This window comes from Triticum urartu, chromosome 3A (genome assembly GCF_056163025.1).
Source record: "Triticum urartu cultivar PI428250 chromosome 3A, HENAU_Tu73, whole genome shotgun sequence".
In the NCBI taxonomy this organism is placed as follows: Eukaryota; Viridiplantae; Streptophyta; class Magnoliopsida; order Poales; family Poaceae; genus Triticum; species Triticum urartu.
Window position 1 is genome coordinate 743467874 of NC_141875.1, and position 15394 is coordinate 743483267.

The 15394-nt window shown below is 45.5% G+C and overlaps 2 pseudogenes; both read left to right on the forward strand.

The window, feature by feature from the left end:
* Nucleotides 1-1271: 1271 nt before the first annotated feature.
* Nucleotides 1272-2176, forward strand: LOC125547396 (uncharacterized; annotated as a pseudogene).
* A 3241-nt stretch (nucleotides 2177-5417) lies between these two features.
* Nucleotides 5418-6313, forward strand: LOC125549578 (uncharacterized; annotated as a pseudogene).
* The last annotated feature ends 9081 nt before the right edge of the window (nucleotides 6314-15394 follow it).

A 15394-nucleotide genomic window follows, 5' to 3' on the forward strand; every position in this document is an offset into this window, starting at 1 on the left:
AAATAAAAAAACAATTTATGTATAAATGTTTGTGCCATATTTATGAAATGGGTACCCCAAATTTATCACGTCCATATCGATTTAACATGTGCGAACGAATATACTACTTAGTTTTAATGTATAAATGGACGCGGGGTTCCTGACATTATTCTGAGGTGACACGAGGTCCGACGCGGGCTCAGGTACCGGGGTGACGGCGAGCATGAAATGGCGAAGGTCGCCGTAGGGCAAGCAAGGATGCTTCACGGATCACGCAGGGTTGAAATTTTAGGACCAGTTGTTCGTGGTCCAAAGCACACCGATCGAGGATGGGCTGTCAAGGAGGAATGTATTATGTGTCTCCTAGTATGGGGGCCCATCACTCCTCTTTTTCGGCCCTATCCCCTAAAAATTTCCTTGGGCCCTATTCTGAGGGGACCTCTAGATACGCCATTACTTATCATCGGAGTCTTGTAGAGTATTCCACCCTACCCTACCCACCAAACCCCCACTCACCAACTTAACTTGTTTGTAGAAGCTAACCACACCATTTGGTTGGGTTGCGGATTCCCTGTAGGTTAAGAAGATAGGGTTGGTTCCCTTGTTGAATAAAAAAACCCAATCCATCCATGGTAGCCAAGACACTAAACCAGAACATACTCTGCCCATTCGTCTCCTAGAAATCTAGATCGTCTGTCACCTCCACCGTATCTCTGCTCCCCTCCTCGGGTATAGTATCCCTCCACCCTTCCCCACTCACCTCCCTCCCCATGTCGGAAGTCCAGGACTGCTGGCCTCCTAGAGCGCGCTTCCCGCCTCCATGCCCTGGAGGTTCAGTGGCATTGCCTTCTCAATTTTTGGCATTGATCTCCGAGGGATGAGCAGCTTCCGCTCCGGTGCTTGCTTGCTCAGTGTCGGACCAAACTCCTTGAGCCCCACCCACTGTCTAGATACGGCCCCAACAGCTGCCCCGGTCCGCTGCCCTTCTCTATTTTCAACAAAAATCTGGGATGCACCTGACCAACATTTTCTTGAAAAATGGAAGTACGTCGTTGTTGCGTGATAGAGTAGCAAAAGCAGTTTGTTTTGCCAACAGAAGTAAATAATACGGAGTATGTACTTATCCTTTGGCATACAGCTTAGCGAATACCGAATCGAATCTCATGGCCTATCACCACACATAATGCACGTAGCTCAGTCATGATTGCTATATAAAGCCCCCGACCCCGGACGTAGCCACACACACTCCTCTCCTTCCCTTTCTTTGAGCTTAGCCATAGAGCGAGCAACTAATGGCAGCACCCAACGGGAGGGGGGGCAGAGGCCAGAAGAAGACCTTCATCCGCCGGATCGAGCAGGACGATGCCCCGCACGTCTGCTTCTCCAAGGGCCGCGTGGGGTTCTTCAGCAAGGCGAGCAATCTGGCTGTCCTGACCGGCACCCAGGTGGCCGCTCTCACCTTCTCACCCGGCGGCAATGCCTTCTCCTTCAGCCACCCCTCCATCGACACCGTCGTGGAACGCTTCCTGGTGGGGGAGGGTGCGGGGGCTGGCGCGAGGGAGGAGGGTGCTGCCAGCGAAGATCAGAAGATGGAGAAGCTGCACTAGGAGTTCGACGAGCTGCACACGGACCTGGTCGAGGTGAAGAAGCGGACCGAGCGCGAGGAGGTCACAGCGAAGGAGCGTGACGCGGGGGAGCCAATAGCGGCTTAGGTTGACCCGAACGCGCGCGACATGGGGGACGAGGACTTGGTGGCCTTCTTTGCCACGCTGATGCAGGTGAAGGACGTCGTCTCCGAACGCGCCAACGTGGTTCTCTTGCCCGTCGACGTGAGCCGCATGGAGGAGGTGGACCCGCCGCTGCCACTGCAGCTCTTCAGTGGCAGTACTTTGGAGCTCGGTAGCAGCAGGGGCATCAAATGCTGGTGGCGACGCTGCCTCCGCCTGAGGTATTCGCCTCCGAGATTAATATGTAGCAGCAGACATTGATGGAGCTGCCCTCGGCACGGGCAGTCATTGCCGGGATGGATATGCAGGAGATGCCTCGACCGCCGGTGTTCGCCGCGGGGATGGATATGGAGGAGATGCAGATGGTGATTCCTCAGCCGCCAGGGTTCGACGACGAGATGGGGATGCCTCTGTCACCAGAGATCCCTGCTATGCTGGAGACGAACGCCGGCTTCCCGTTCCTGTACTGAGGAGACAAGCTTTGTTGATCCATTCAAGTGAAAGCATTAAACAATGGACGATAGTTCGTCGATCTGTTGTCATCTAGTTACATCTGGATGCAATCTTTTGTCAAATTTTATGCCGTTTCTTTATTATCAATAATTAATGGCTAAATATGTATTGTCCTGTCTCTAGCTGCTGGCATTTAATGAAATACAGACATCTTCTCAAATGTATTACACACATTAGCTGGCTACAGGATTTTGAGTCAGCAACGTACTAGTGTTGACTTTTTTCTCAATGGACACACACGTTCAATACTAGGGATGACTTAACATGGTAACGAGCGGACATACAATTCTCAATGCGGACTTGACAAAACTCGAATATATATTAGAATGCGATATAGTAGACACAAACACATGCACCAAAGAGAATGCTTAATACATGCATGTAGATACCCCTCAAATCAGACTGCGGTGCATCCACAACAACATATCCAATTGTTTCGATGATGTGGCATGGATCAAACACACGAGCTTGTGATACGTTCTCACGGCGTATTGGCTGGGTGGGTGGGTTATTTCTCTTTTCTCTCGTCAGTACCACTGATGCCAGATATGGATGGATCACTGGTTTTCTATACTGGCTTGGCAATATATAATCGGTCATTGTGTTAAAAGGTATAAGTCGTGCAGAACCGGACAAGGGCACCGTTGTGTCAAATAGGCTACATCATGTTTAAGTGCAAGGGAATATTGCAGAAGAATTCTAATGAATATACAAGGATGAATATATTTGTTGAAAGAAAGAGATAAACATATCATGGCATTATGAAAAATAATGAACAAAATTTTTATTTATGATCGAGGATTTGATCCAAAATGAAGAAATTGTACACCCACTATCTAACTAAGGTGAGTCCGGAAACTTCCTCACTGATAATTTCACTCCCATAAAAGAGTGCGTTAGAGGCGACAACATGCATATGAGGTGAAAGGACAAGCTAGGTTGTGACTGACTAATAGAGAATGTTGTAGCAAAAACGTTTTCAGCAATAAAAAGGCAATGAAAAATAGCTACAATCTATGATATTTTTGGGAGTAAAAAATAATGTGTAAAAACATTTCAATAACAAAAAGCTAGAATTGCATCAGATCGAGTGATACTGTGACAAAGATAATCTTAGTAATTAAGATGAGGATATGACAATATTAATCAAATAGACAACTGTAATACAACCTGGGATAAGAGGTCAGTTGATTCATCAATGAGTTAACAATAATTATAAGCAATTTCTTAAAAAATGATTTATCTGAAGACAGGGAAACATATGGATGAGGGCAAATCGAAGAGGAAAAGTAGGTAAAACATATGAAAACCAATGGATTCCACATCGATCCAAAACACTAATTTTATCCAGAGGTTTTTTAATGATCCCTTCTTGAACATTGAAAAGTAGGTTTAGAGGAGAGAAGTCCTATCATAGAATTTCTTGGTGTTGTTCAAAACAAAGGTATAGTCATATTAGACCTGTGGGAATTTCCAATGGAATGCAACATGCTATAGTACTTTTAGAGGAAAACAAACATGACTTATAATCTCCTTCTTTATCACTTATTTCTTGCATTAACATGACCTTAGTAAGTTTCACCATGTTTCTACAAAATGTCCATTTTATTTGCCAGACTATTGATGATAGTTAACTTCCAGACCAAAATCATGAGGACTACATAATATTGAGTATAACAATATGTGTTACATCTAGCCGCGCAAATGAGCGGGTCACCATACTAGTAGGTACTTATATCGTTAACACATTTTTAGAAAAATGTAATTAACACTTTTTAGCATAGATGTAATTAACACTTGGCAAATGAAGCTTCATGAGCTATTACTTGGAGGGTCGTAAAGAATTAGCTGTGATGGGCCAATAGTGTTCTAATTATAGAGGCTAGGGCCCAGAGAGATAAGCTCTTAATGAACTCTGGATGCATTCTCCGCTTTCAAACACAAAACCATCCAGTGCATGCAGGGACAATAATTTCGTCAATTTGTTGTCAATAGATAACATATCCATCTTCTAAGTCATCCCATCAATCTTATGTTATGTATTACAATGCATCTACCTAGATCAGGATGAAACCTTTCCTCAATCATTAGGTTGTCTCCTTATCATAGTAACAATTAATCAATAGCTTCTAATCGTTGGAATTTAGTTGATATGTAGAAAATGCCGCCGCAAGAGGGGTTGGCCACTGCGATGGATATGGTACAGATTTACATTCCTCAGTAGCTAGGGTTCAACACAAGGTGTCTCTACCACCGCCTCCACTGGAATTTCCCGCCGGGATGGAGATGGTGTAGCAGACGCTTGAGCCGAACGCCGGCTTCTTGTATTGACAAGAAGATAAGATCCACACGCAGTCTGAGTCATGCTGAACATTCTGTAAATACAAGGTGAACATAACTCATAATGTTGTTGATTTTTTTTCAAAAATGTCTTGAACAATTTTAAAAATGTGGGAGCATTTTTATGTGTTATGAACATTAATTAAAATTACACAAAGATTCTCTTCATATTTATAAACATTTTTATAAAATTATGCCGGAAAACATTTTATATGTTGTGAACATTTCTCCTATAAACCTCTCTACACTACCCACTATTCTAGGGTGTTCGGGGCACGCATGCAATCAGTCTCACACGATCAGCCTTGCTGGCCTGATTTTATTGCGCTTACAAAAATAAAGAACCCGAGGCAGCTCTTGGTGAAGCAACATGACGGACATCCTCCTGCTCGGTCCGGCAGATGACGGTCTTCTTCCTCCCTCACTCATAGCAAGGGAGGAAGAGTGTGTGTAACTACGTCTGGGTGTAAGTGGATTTATATAGCAAGCGGACGATGAAGAATCGCTTCACTGAGCTATGTACATTAAAAGTCGTGATAGGCCATGAGATTCAATTTGGTATTCGCTGTGCTGTGTACATTAAAACTCACTAGTCAAAGGATGACAACATGCACAAACTAAAAATTGCTAGATCTGAACAACTACAAATCATAAACTTAAGCATGAAAAAATTGGAAGATATGAACAACTAAAAATCATGAACCCCAGAATGAAAGAAAGCAAGACCCGAACGGCTAAAAATCATGAACTTGTGCATGAAAAACATGCATCTGAACAACTAAAAAGTCACGAAATTAAGCATGAAAAATTTGCAAGATCTGAACAATTGCAGCACCTTAGCCACAGAGCGAGCGAGTAATGGCGGCGCCCAACAGGGGGGGGGGGGGGGGGAGACCGTCATCCGCCGGATCGAGCAGGACGATGCCCCGCATGTCTGCTTCTCCAAGGGCCGCATGGGGTTTTTCAGCAAGGCGAGCGATCTGGCGGTCATGACCGGCACCCAGGTGGCTGCTCTCACCTTCTTGCCCGACGGCAATGCCTTCTCCTTCGGCCACCCCTCCACCGACACTGTCGTGGAACGTTTCCTGGTGGGGGAGGGTGTGGGGGCTGGTGTGAGGGAGGAGTGCTGCCATCAAATATTAGAAGATGGAGAAGCTACACGACGAGTTCTACGAGCTGCGCACGGACTTGGTCGAGGTGAAGATGCGGAATGAGTGCGAGGAGGTCACATCAAAGGAGCATGACGCGGAGGAGCCGATAGCGGCTTGGGTCGACCCGAACGTGCACGGCATGGGGGACGAGGACTTGGTGGCCTTCTTTGCCGTGTTGATGCAGGTGAAGGACGTCGTCTCCGAACCCTCCAACCAGGTTCTCTTGCGCGTCGACGTGAGCCGCATGGAGGAGGTGGCCCCGCCGCTGCCGCTACAGCTCTTCGGTGGCAGTACCTTGGGGCTCGGTAGCAGCAGGAGCATCAGATGCTGATGGCGATGCTGCCTCCGCCTGAGGTGTTCGCCTCCGAGATTAATATGTATCAGCAGATGTTGATGGAGCTGCCTCTGGCACAGGCGTTCACCGCTGGGATGGATATGCAGGAGATGCCTCCACCGCTTGTGTTCGCCAAGGGGATGGATGTGGAGGGGATGTTGATGCTGATTCCTCAGCCGCCAGGATTCGACGATGAGATGGGGATGCCTCTGTCACCAGAGATCCCTTCTGGGCTGGAGACGAATGTCGGCTTCCCATTCCCGTATTGAGAAGATGAGCTTTGTCGATCCGTTCAAGTGAAAGCATTAAACAATTGACGATAGTTCGTCGATCTGTTGTCATCTAGTTACATCTATATGCAATCTTTCGTCAAATTTTATGTCATTTCTTTATTATCAATAATTAAAGGCTAAATCTGTATTGTCCTATCGTTGGCCGCTGGCATTTAATGAAATACAGACATCTTCTCAAATGTACTACACACGTTCGCTGGCTACAGGATTTTGAGTCAGCAATGTACTAGTGTTGACTTCTTTTCTCAATGGACACACACGTTTAATACTAGAGATGACTTAACATGGTAAAAAGCGGACATACAATTCTCTTCAATAAAGTGAAGCTTCATTTTATCCATCATAATACGGACTTGACAAAGCTCGAATATATATTAGAATGGGATATAGTAGACCCAAACACATGCACCAAACAGAATGCTTAATACATGCCTGTAGATACCCCTCAAATCAGACTGTGGTGCATCCACAACAACATATCCAATTGTTTCGGCGATGTGCCATGGATCAAACACATGAGCTTCACTAGTAGAAAACAGGGCTTTGGTCCAGGCCGGTCAGCCCATTAGTCTCGGTTCAGTCCCGAACCGGGACCAATGTGGGCATTGGTCCTGGTTCGTGAGCCCAGGGGGCCGGCCGGGCCACGTGGGCCATTGGTCCTGGTTCATCTGGACCTTTTGGTCCCGGTTGGTGGGATGAACCGGGACCAATGGGCCTCGCTCCTGGCCCACCACCATTGGTCCCGGTTCGTGGCTTGAACCGGGACAAAAGGCTCCCCTTTAGTCCCGGCTCATGTTACCAACCGGGACCAATGAGGTGCCTATATATACCCCTCGCTCGCGAGCAGAGCACCCCAGTGCTCTGTTTTTCTCTGGCCGAGGGGGAGAGGGCTTGGTGGTGCTCTAGCTCACCTCCTATGCACACAAGGTGTTCGATGGAATGCCCGAGCCACACTACTTAAGCTTTCTCCTCTCCAAGCTCGACCTCCAAGCTCCATTTTCCATAATATTTGTCTAGGTTTAGCGGTCCGTCACGCCCCGTCCCCGTCTTCACCGCCGTCGTTCACCCGCGCCGAGCTCATCGTTGGCACCACCGTGGTGAGCCTCTTGTTCTTATCTTCTTTCTGAAAGGAAAAATATTCTTACTTGTATGTTTACATGGATACTTGTATTATTTTCTTACTTTTATTATTGCATCTTATATAGTGCGATGGTTTTGGTATCCGCCCCCGTTGGCCCTCGTCCTGTCTATGATTCGGATGTGGTATATATATTATCTTTATAACTATTGGTTCATTTATTGTTTATGAAAATTATGCCGACCAACGTGACATAGATTTTATTTATGTAGGATGTATGTGAATCGGAAATGCCAACCGACCCTATTGTCGAGAGGTTAAATTTAGTTGAATAAGAAAACAATTTGTTGAAGGAAAAAATAAAAAAAATTGAGGAGGAGAAGATGATATTGGAGTTGCATGTTGCGGATGTCGTCGATGATCACAAGATCAAGATGGATGCAATGCGCTTGAAGATTAGAAAGATTAGAAAATATGCCATTCATACCGAGGCTTGGTATCATTATGCCGTTGGATCAATTGTTACCTTGCTTGCGATTATAATCGCATTTGTTTTCGCATTGAAATGTTTTACATAGTTTCAATGTATGGTTTAATTAATTAGATGCTCTGGAGAGCTATATGTTGTTAGATGAGAACTATGTATGCACTTTGGTTTTAATGTGATGATGAACTTCTATTAATTTGGACACTTAATTATATATAATGCACGCAGATGAACCGGCAATGGATGTACGGTGACAGACACACCCGCGAGTACATTAAGGACGTGCATGAGTTTCTCGATGCGGCTGAGGCAAACAAGCAGAATGGTTTTATGTGTTGTCCATGCACTGTATGTGGGAATACGAGGTCTTACTCTAAGCGGAAAATCCTTCACTCCCACCTGCTTTACAAGGGTTTCATGCCACACTATAATGTTTGGACGAGGCACGGAGAAATAGGGGTTATGATGGAAGACGGCGAAGAAGAAGAGTACGATGACAACTATGTGCCCCCTGAATACGGTGATGCTGCAACGGGGGGAGCTGGTGAAGATCAAGAGGAACCAGAGGATGTGCCCAATGATGCTGCAACAGGTGAAGCTGCTGAAGATCAAGAGGAACCAGACGATGTGCCCGATGATGATGATCTCCGCCGGGTCATTGTCGATGCAAGGACGCAATGCGAAAGTCAAAAGGAGAAGCTGAAGTTCGATCGCATGTTACAGGATCACAAAAAAGGGTTGTACCCCAATTGCGAAGATGGCAACACAAAGCTCGGTACCGTACTGGAACTGCTGTAGTGGAAGGCAGAGAATGCTGTGGCTGACAAAGGATTTGAGAAGCTACTGAAAATATTGAAGAAGAAGCTTCCAAAGGATAACGAATTGCTCGATAGTACATACGCAACAAAGAATGTCGTATGCCCTCTAGGATTGGAGGTGGAGAAGATACATGCATGCCCTAATGACTGCATCCTCTACCGCGGTGCATACAAGGATCTGAACGCATGCCCCGTATGCGGTGCATTGCGGTATAAGATCAAACGAGATGACCATGGTGATGTTGACGGCGATCCCCCCAGGAAGAGGGTTCCTGCGAAGGTGATGTGGTATGCTCCTATAATACCATGGTTGAACATCTGTTCAGAAACGAAGAGCATGCCAAGTTGATGCGATGGCACAGTGAGAACCGAAAGAAAGATGGGAAGTTGAGAGCACCCGCTGACGGGTCGCAGTGGAGAAAAATCGAGAGAAAGTACTGGGATGAGTTTGCAAAGGACCCAAGGAATGTATGGTTTGCTTTAAGCGCGGATGGCATTAATCCTTTCGGGGAGCAGAGCAGCAATCACAACACCTGGCCCGTGACTCTATGTATGTATAACCTTCCTCCTTGGATGTGCATGAAGCAGAAGTTCATTATGATGCCAGTTCTCATCCAAGGCCCTAAGCAACCCGGCAACGAAATTGATGTGTACCTAAGGCCATTAGTTGAAGAACTTTTACAGCTGTGGAATGGAAACGGTGTACATACGTGGGATGAGCACAGACAGGAGGAATTTAACCTTAAGGCGTTGCTGTTCGTGACCACCAACGATTGGCCCGCTCTCAATAACCTTTCAGGACAGACAAACAAAGGATACCACGCATGCACGCACTGTTTAGATGACACTGAAAGTATATACCTGGACAAATGCAGGAAGAATGTGTACCTGGGCCATCGTCGATTTCTTCCGACCAACCATCAATGTCGAAAGAAAGGCAAGCATTTCAAAGGCGAGGCAGATCACCGGAAGAAGCCCGCCATGCGTACCGGTGATCACGTACTTGCTATGGTCAATGATTTACACTACGTTATCTTTGGAAAGGGTCCCGGTGGACTAGCTGTTCTGAATGACGCTGAGGGACACGCACCCATGTGGAAGAAGAAATCTATATTTTGGGACCTACCCTACTGGAAAGACCTAGAGGTCCGCTCCTCAATCGACGTGATGCACGTGAGGAAGAACCTTTGCGTGAACCTGCTAGGCTTCTTGGGCGTGTATGGGAACACAAAAGATACACCTGAGGCACGGGAGGACCTGCAACGTTTGCACGAAAAAGACGGCAAGCCTCCGAAGCAGTATAAAGGTCCTGCCAGCTACGCTCTTAAGAAAGAAGAGAAAGAAATCTTCTTTGAATGCCTGCTCAGTATGAAGGTCACGACTGGCTTCTCGTCGAATATAAAGGGAATAATAAATATGCTAGAGAAAAAGTTTCGGAACCTAAAGTCTCATGACTGTCACGTGATTATGACGCAACTGCTTCCAGTTGCATTGAGGGGGCTTCTACCAGAAAACGTCCGATTAGCCATTGTGAAGCTATGTGCATTCCTCAATGCAATCTCTCAGAAGGTGATCGATCCAGAAATCGTACCAAGGCTAAGGAGTGATGTGGCGCAATGTCTTGTCAGTTTCGAGCTGGTGTTCCCACCATCCTTCTTCAATATCATGACGCACATCCTAGTTCATATAGTCGACGAGATTGTCATCCTGGGGCCCGTATTTCTACACAATATGTTCCCCTTTGAGAGTTTCATGGGAGTCCTAAAGAAATATGTCCGTAACCGCGCTAGGCCAGAAGGAAGCATCTCCATGGGCCATCAAACAGAGGATGTTATCGGGTTTTGTGTTGACTTCATTCCTGGCCTTAAGAAGATAGGTCTCCCTAAATCGCGGTATGAGGGGAGACTGACTGGAAAAGGCACTCTTGGAAGAGACTCAATAATATGCAGGGACGGATATTCTTGGTCTCAAGCACACTACACAGTTCTACAGAACTCTACCTTGGTGACCCCGTATGTCGATGAACGCAAGAACAGTCTGCGCTCCAAACACCCGGAGCAGTGCGACGACTGGATTACATGTGAACACATCAAGACTTTCAGCAGTTGGTTGGAAACACGTCTCAGAGGTGACAACACTGTTTGTGATGAGTTGTACTTGTTGTCCAGGGGACCATATTTGACTGTATTGACTTACAAAGGATACGAGATAAATGGGAATACATTTTACACGATCGCCCAAGATCAAAAGAGCACCAACCAAAACAGCGGTGTCCGCTTTGATGCAGCAACCGAGAGCGGAAAGGACACATATTATGGTTACATAGTGGACATATGGGAACTTGACTACGGACCTGATTTTAAGGTCCCTTTGTTTAAGTGCAAATGGGTCAATCTGTTAGGCGGCGGGGTACAGGTAGACCCACAGTACAGAATGACAACAGTGGATCTGAAAAATCTTGGGTACACTGACGAACCGTTCGTCCTAGCCAATGATGTGGCACAGGTTATCTATGTGAAGGACATGTCTACCAAACCGAGAAAAAGAAAAGATAAGGAAGCGAATACATCATACGATGAGCCAAAGCGCCACATAGTTCTTTCAGGAAAAAGGGACATCCTGGGAGTGGACGGCAAGACAGACATGTTTGAAGATTATGAAAAGTTTCATGAAATTCCTCCCTTCAATGTCAAGGCTGACCCAAGCATCCTGATGAACAATGAAGATTATCCATGGTTACGGCGCAATAAGCAAATGACACAAGCGAAGAAAAAGTGAAGACTTTCTCCCGCAACTATTATGATGATACCATGCCAACTTTGTAACACACGAACATGCTACCATTGTCCGTTTTGTACATGCACATGCTATGTGGGTGAAATTATGATACCATGCCAACTTTCAACTTTTTCAGAGTTCATTTGAAATGCTTTCATGTCTTATGGTTCGGCCCTCGTAATACCATGACCATTAGTCCCTGGCCCATGCCAACTTTCAACTTTCAACTTTCTAAAACTAATGGCACTAACAGAAAGTTTATAATTTTGCTCCTCGCCCCTGGCCCATGACCATTAGTTCTGGTTTGTGCCACAAACCGGGACTAAAGGGTTGGTCCTCGTTGCGGGCAGAGTTTAGTCCCACCTCGCCAACCGAAGGGGGCTCACACCGGTTTATAAGCCCTTCCCTCTCTGCCTTGTTGAGCTCCTCTCAAAGTGAAAATAGATGCCCTAACAGAGAAAAGTTTAACCTAAATTCATAGTGATTTTCTCTGAAATTCATAGAAATTTACTAGGAATTTAGGTTGAATTTTCTCTATAAGCGCATCTATTCTCATTTTTTAGTAAGTTAATCACAAACTTGTGATTCAAACAATTTTCAAAGAATTCAAATTTTAACTATTCAAATTTGAAAACTAATGGCACTAACAGAAAGTTTATAATTTTTCTAAAATTAATGGCACTAACAGAAAGTTTATAATTTTGCTAACCTAAAAGCAAACAAAATTAAAAATTAAAGCAAAAAACTAAAAAAGTGTTTTCAAATTTGAAAACTAATGGCACTAACAGAAAGTTTATAATTTTTCTAAAACCAAAAGCAAAAAAAATAAAAAAATAAAGCAAAAAACAAAAGAAAATAAATAATGAAGAAACAAAACAAAAAAACTGGAAAAAATAGCAACAATAAGTATTTTGTTGTAAGTAGAAACAAAATAAAATAAATAAAGCAACAGAAAGTTTATAATTTTGCTGACCTAAAACCAGAAAGAATTAAAAAATAAAGCAAAAAACAAAAGAAAATAAATAATAAAGAAAACAAAACAAAAAAACTGGAAAAAAAATAGCAACAATAAGTATTTTGTTGTAAGTAGAAACAAAATAAAATAAATAAAGCAACAAAGAAAACAAAAAAACAAAAAAACAAAAAAAGTGTTTTCAAATTTGAAAACTAATGGCACTAACAGAAAGTTTATAATTTTTCTAAAACTAAAAGCAAAAAGAATTAAAATATAGAGAAAAAAACAGAAGAAAATAAATAATGCAGAAAAAAAACAAAAAACTGGAAAAAAAAATTAAATATAGCAACAATAAGTATTTTGTTGTAAGTAGAAACAAAAAAAGTGCCACCTACTGGGCACCCACGGCCTGAATACGGCTAGAAACCCTACCATGGGCCAGGATTCAGGCCCGCGGGAGGCCCAGTAGGCCCACAGGCACACATTGCACGGTTACGCCCGAAAGCCTGCTTTAGAGAGGAGCTCGAGAGGGAAGGCGCACCGCACCTTATAAACCGGTGCGGCTCCCTCTCAACTAGCGAGGTGGGACTAAAAATTTGGCCGTGGGGCAGCACATGGCCTTTGGTCCCGGTTGGTGGCACCAACCGGGACTAAAGGGGGCATTGGTCACGGTTGGTGCCACGAACCGTGACCAATGACCGCACCCCGACGCCGCCGCCCGCCGTGCTCTGCCCCGATGACGCCGCCTGACCGTGCTCCGCTTGCCGCGCCGCTGCCGGTTCGCCGCCGCCGCCCGCCGTGCTCTGCCTCGACGCCGCCGCCTGGCCGCGCTCCGCTTGCCGCGCCGCCACACCCCGCCTCTGCCGCCCGCCTCTGTAGTGTATATGTGTATGTATGTGTATGTGTGTGCAGTGTATATGTGTGTGCATGCAGATATGTATTAGTTTTTTTATTTAGGTTGTTAATTAGTAGATATTAATTTTGTTCATATATGTATGGATGCATGTGGCTATGTATATATGTATGTATGTATCGGGTATGTCGTTGTTGATATACCCCCTACCAGATAACTTCGACATGAGGGGGGTCTATATACCCCCTCCCCGATAACTTCAACATGATGGGGGGAGGGGGTCGCCGAGGGTTCGAGGGTCACCGAGTGTTCGAGGGTTCGTGGGGGCGAGGGTCGGGAACTAACTAGGGTAGAGGGTCGAGGGTTGCCGAGTGTTCGAGGGATCGAGGGGGCGAGGGTCGGGAACTAGGTAGGGTAGAGGGTCGAGGGTCGCCAAGTGTTTGAGGGGGCGAGGGTCGGGAAGAAGAGGAGAAAAAAAGAGGAGAAGAAGAAGGAATAGAGGAGAAGAAAACTTCTTCTCCTCTATTCTTTCTTCTTCTACTCTTTTTTTCTTCTTCTTCCTCTTCTTAAGGGGTCAAGGGTCGAGGGTTCGAGGGTTCTATATGGTCGAGGGATCAAGGGTCGAGGGTTCCAGGGTCGTCTAGGGGTCGAGGGTTCTAGGGTCGTCGAGGGTTCGAGGGGTCGAGGATCGCCGAGGGGTCGAGACAGGTTTCCTAGTGTCAAAGTATTGAAGAAATCCATGGCTTCATCATTAGCCGGAAGTAACCAGGGCATGACGAAGTCCTCCAAAGTTATTTTGGAATGGTGTCCCGGATAGGATAATTTGCCTTTTTGTATGAATTTCAGCAAAGGCCTTCCAAATAACGATATTTGGAAGGTTCTTGCTGAACTTTGTACCAAAAAGTGAATTATCCTATCTGGGACTCCGTTCCAAAATAACTTTGGAGAGCTTCGTACCATCATGCACCTGTTACTTTCGCCTAATGATGAAGACATGGTTTTGTTGAATCCTTTGACACTAGGCAACCTCCCGACCCCTCGGCAATCCTCTCGAACATGAGAGGAAGAAGAGGATAAAAAAAGAAGAGGAAGAAGAAAAAAAGAGGAGAAGAAAGAATAGAGGAGTTCTTTCTTCTCTATTTCTTCTCCTCTTTTTGTTCTTCTTCTTCTTCCTCTTCTTCTCTTTTTTTTTCTTCTTCTTCCTCTTTATTTTATCGGAAACGAGGGTCGTCGAGGGTCTCCGAGCGGTAGAGGAGAAACCCTAAATAGAAAGTATCGTCGGTGTGAGATACATGTACCGTCGGTGTCGGACACTACATCCACGTCCCACAAGTGGCGCGGGCTTCGACGCCCACGTCACTTGTGGGACGTGGATGTAGTGTCTGACACCGGCGGCCACATGTATCTCACACCCACGATACTTGCTATTTAGGGTTTCCTCTACCGCTCGGCGACCCTCGACGACCCTCGTTCCCGATAAAAAAAGAGGAAGAAGAAGAAAAAAAGAGGATAAGAAAGAATAGAGGAGCTCCTCTATTCTTTCTTCTCCACTTTTTTTCTTCTTCTTCCTCTTTTTTTTATCCTTGAAGCGTTGTCGAGGCCACCCCAAATCCTAGAGAAGCAGCGTCGAGGCCACCCCAAACCCTAGAGAAGCAGCGTCGAGGCCACCCCAAACCCTAGAGAAGCAGCGTCGAGGCCACCCCAAACCCTAGAGAAGAAGCGTCGAGGCCACTAATTAGTATTAGTTCTACGTTTGCCACTAATATATCCATCTGTCATGTTTGAATAATAATTGCCATGTTGTCAATATTTGTAGAAACTATGGACACCGCCCGAGACGAAGTACAAGAAGAGTTGTTGGGGGACATAATAGCACGAGGAAGTGATGCCGTCTGCTTGTTGTTTCTCAATGACACCGATGGTCTAGAAGCAGCTGGCTATGATTATGATGGCTCTGGCGACCTAATGCCGGTGCAAGAAGGAGACCGTGAGGATGGCTCCGGTGACCCAATGCCGGTGCAAGAAGGAGACCATGATGACGTCTTCGGTGACCGAACCGAGTCCGGCCAGGTATATATATTAGTTAAG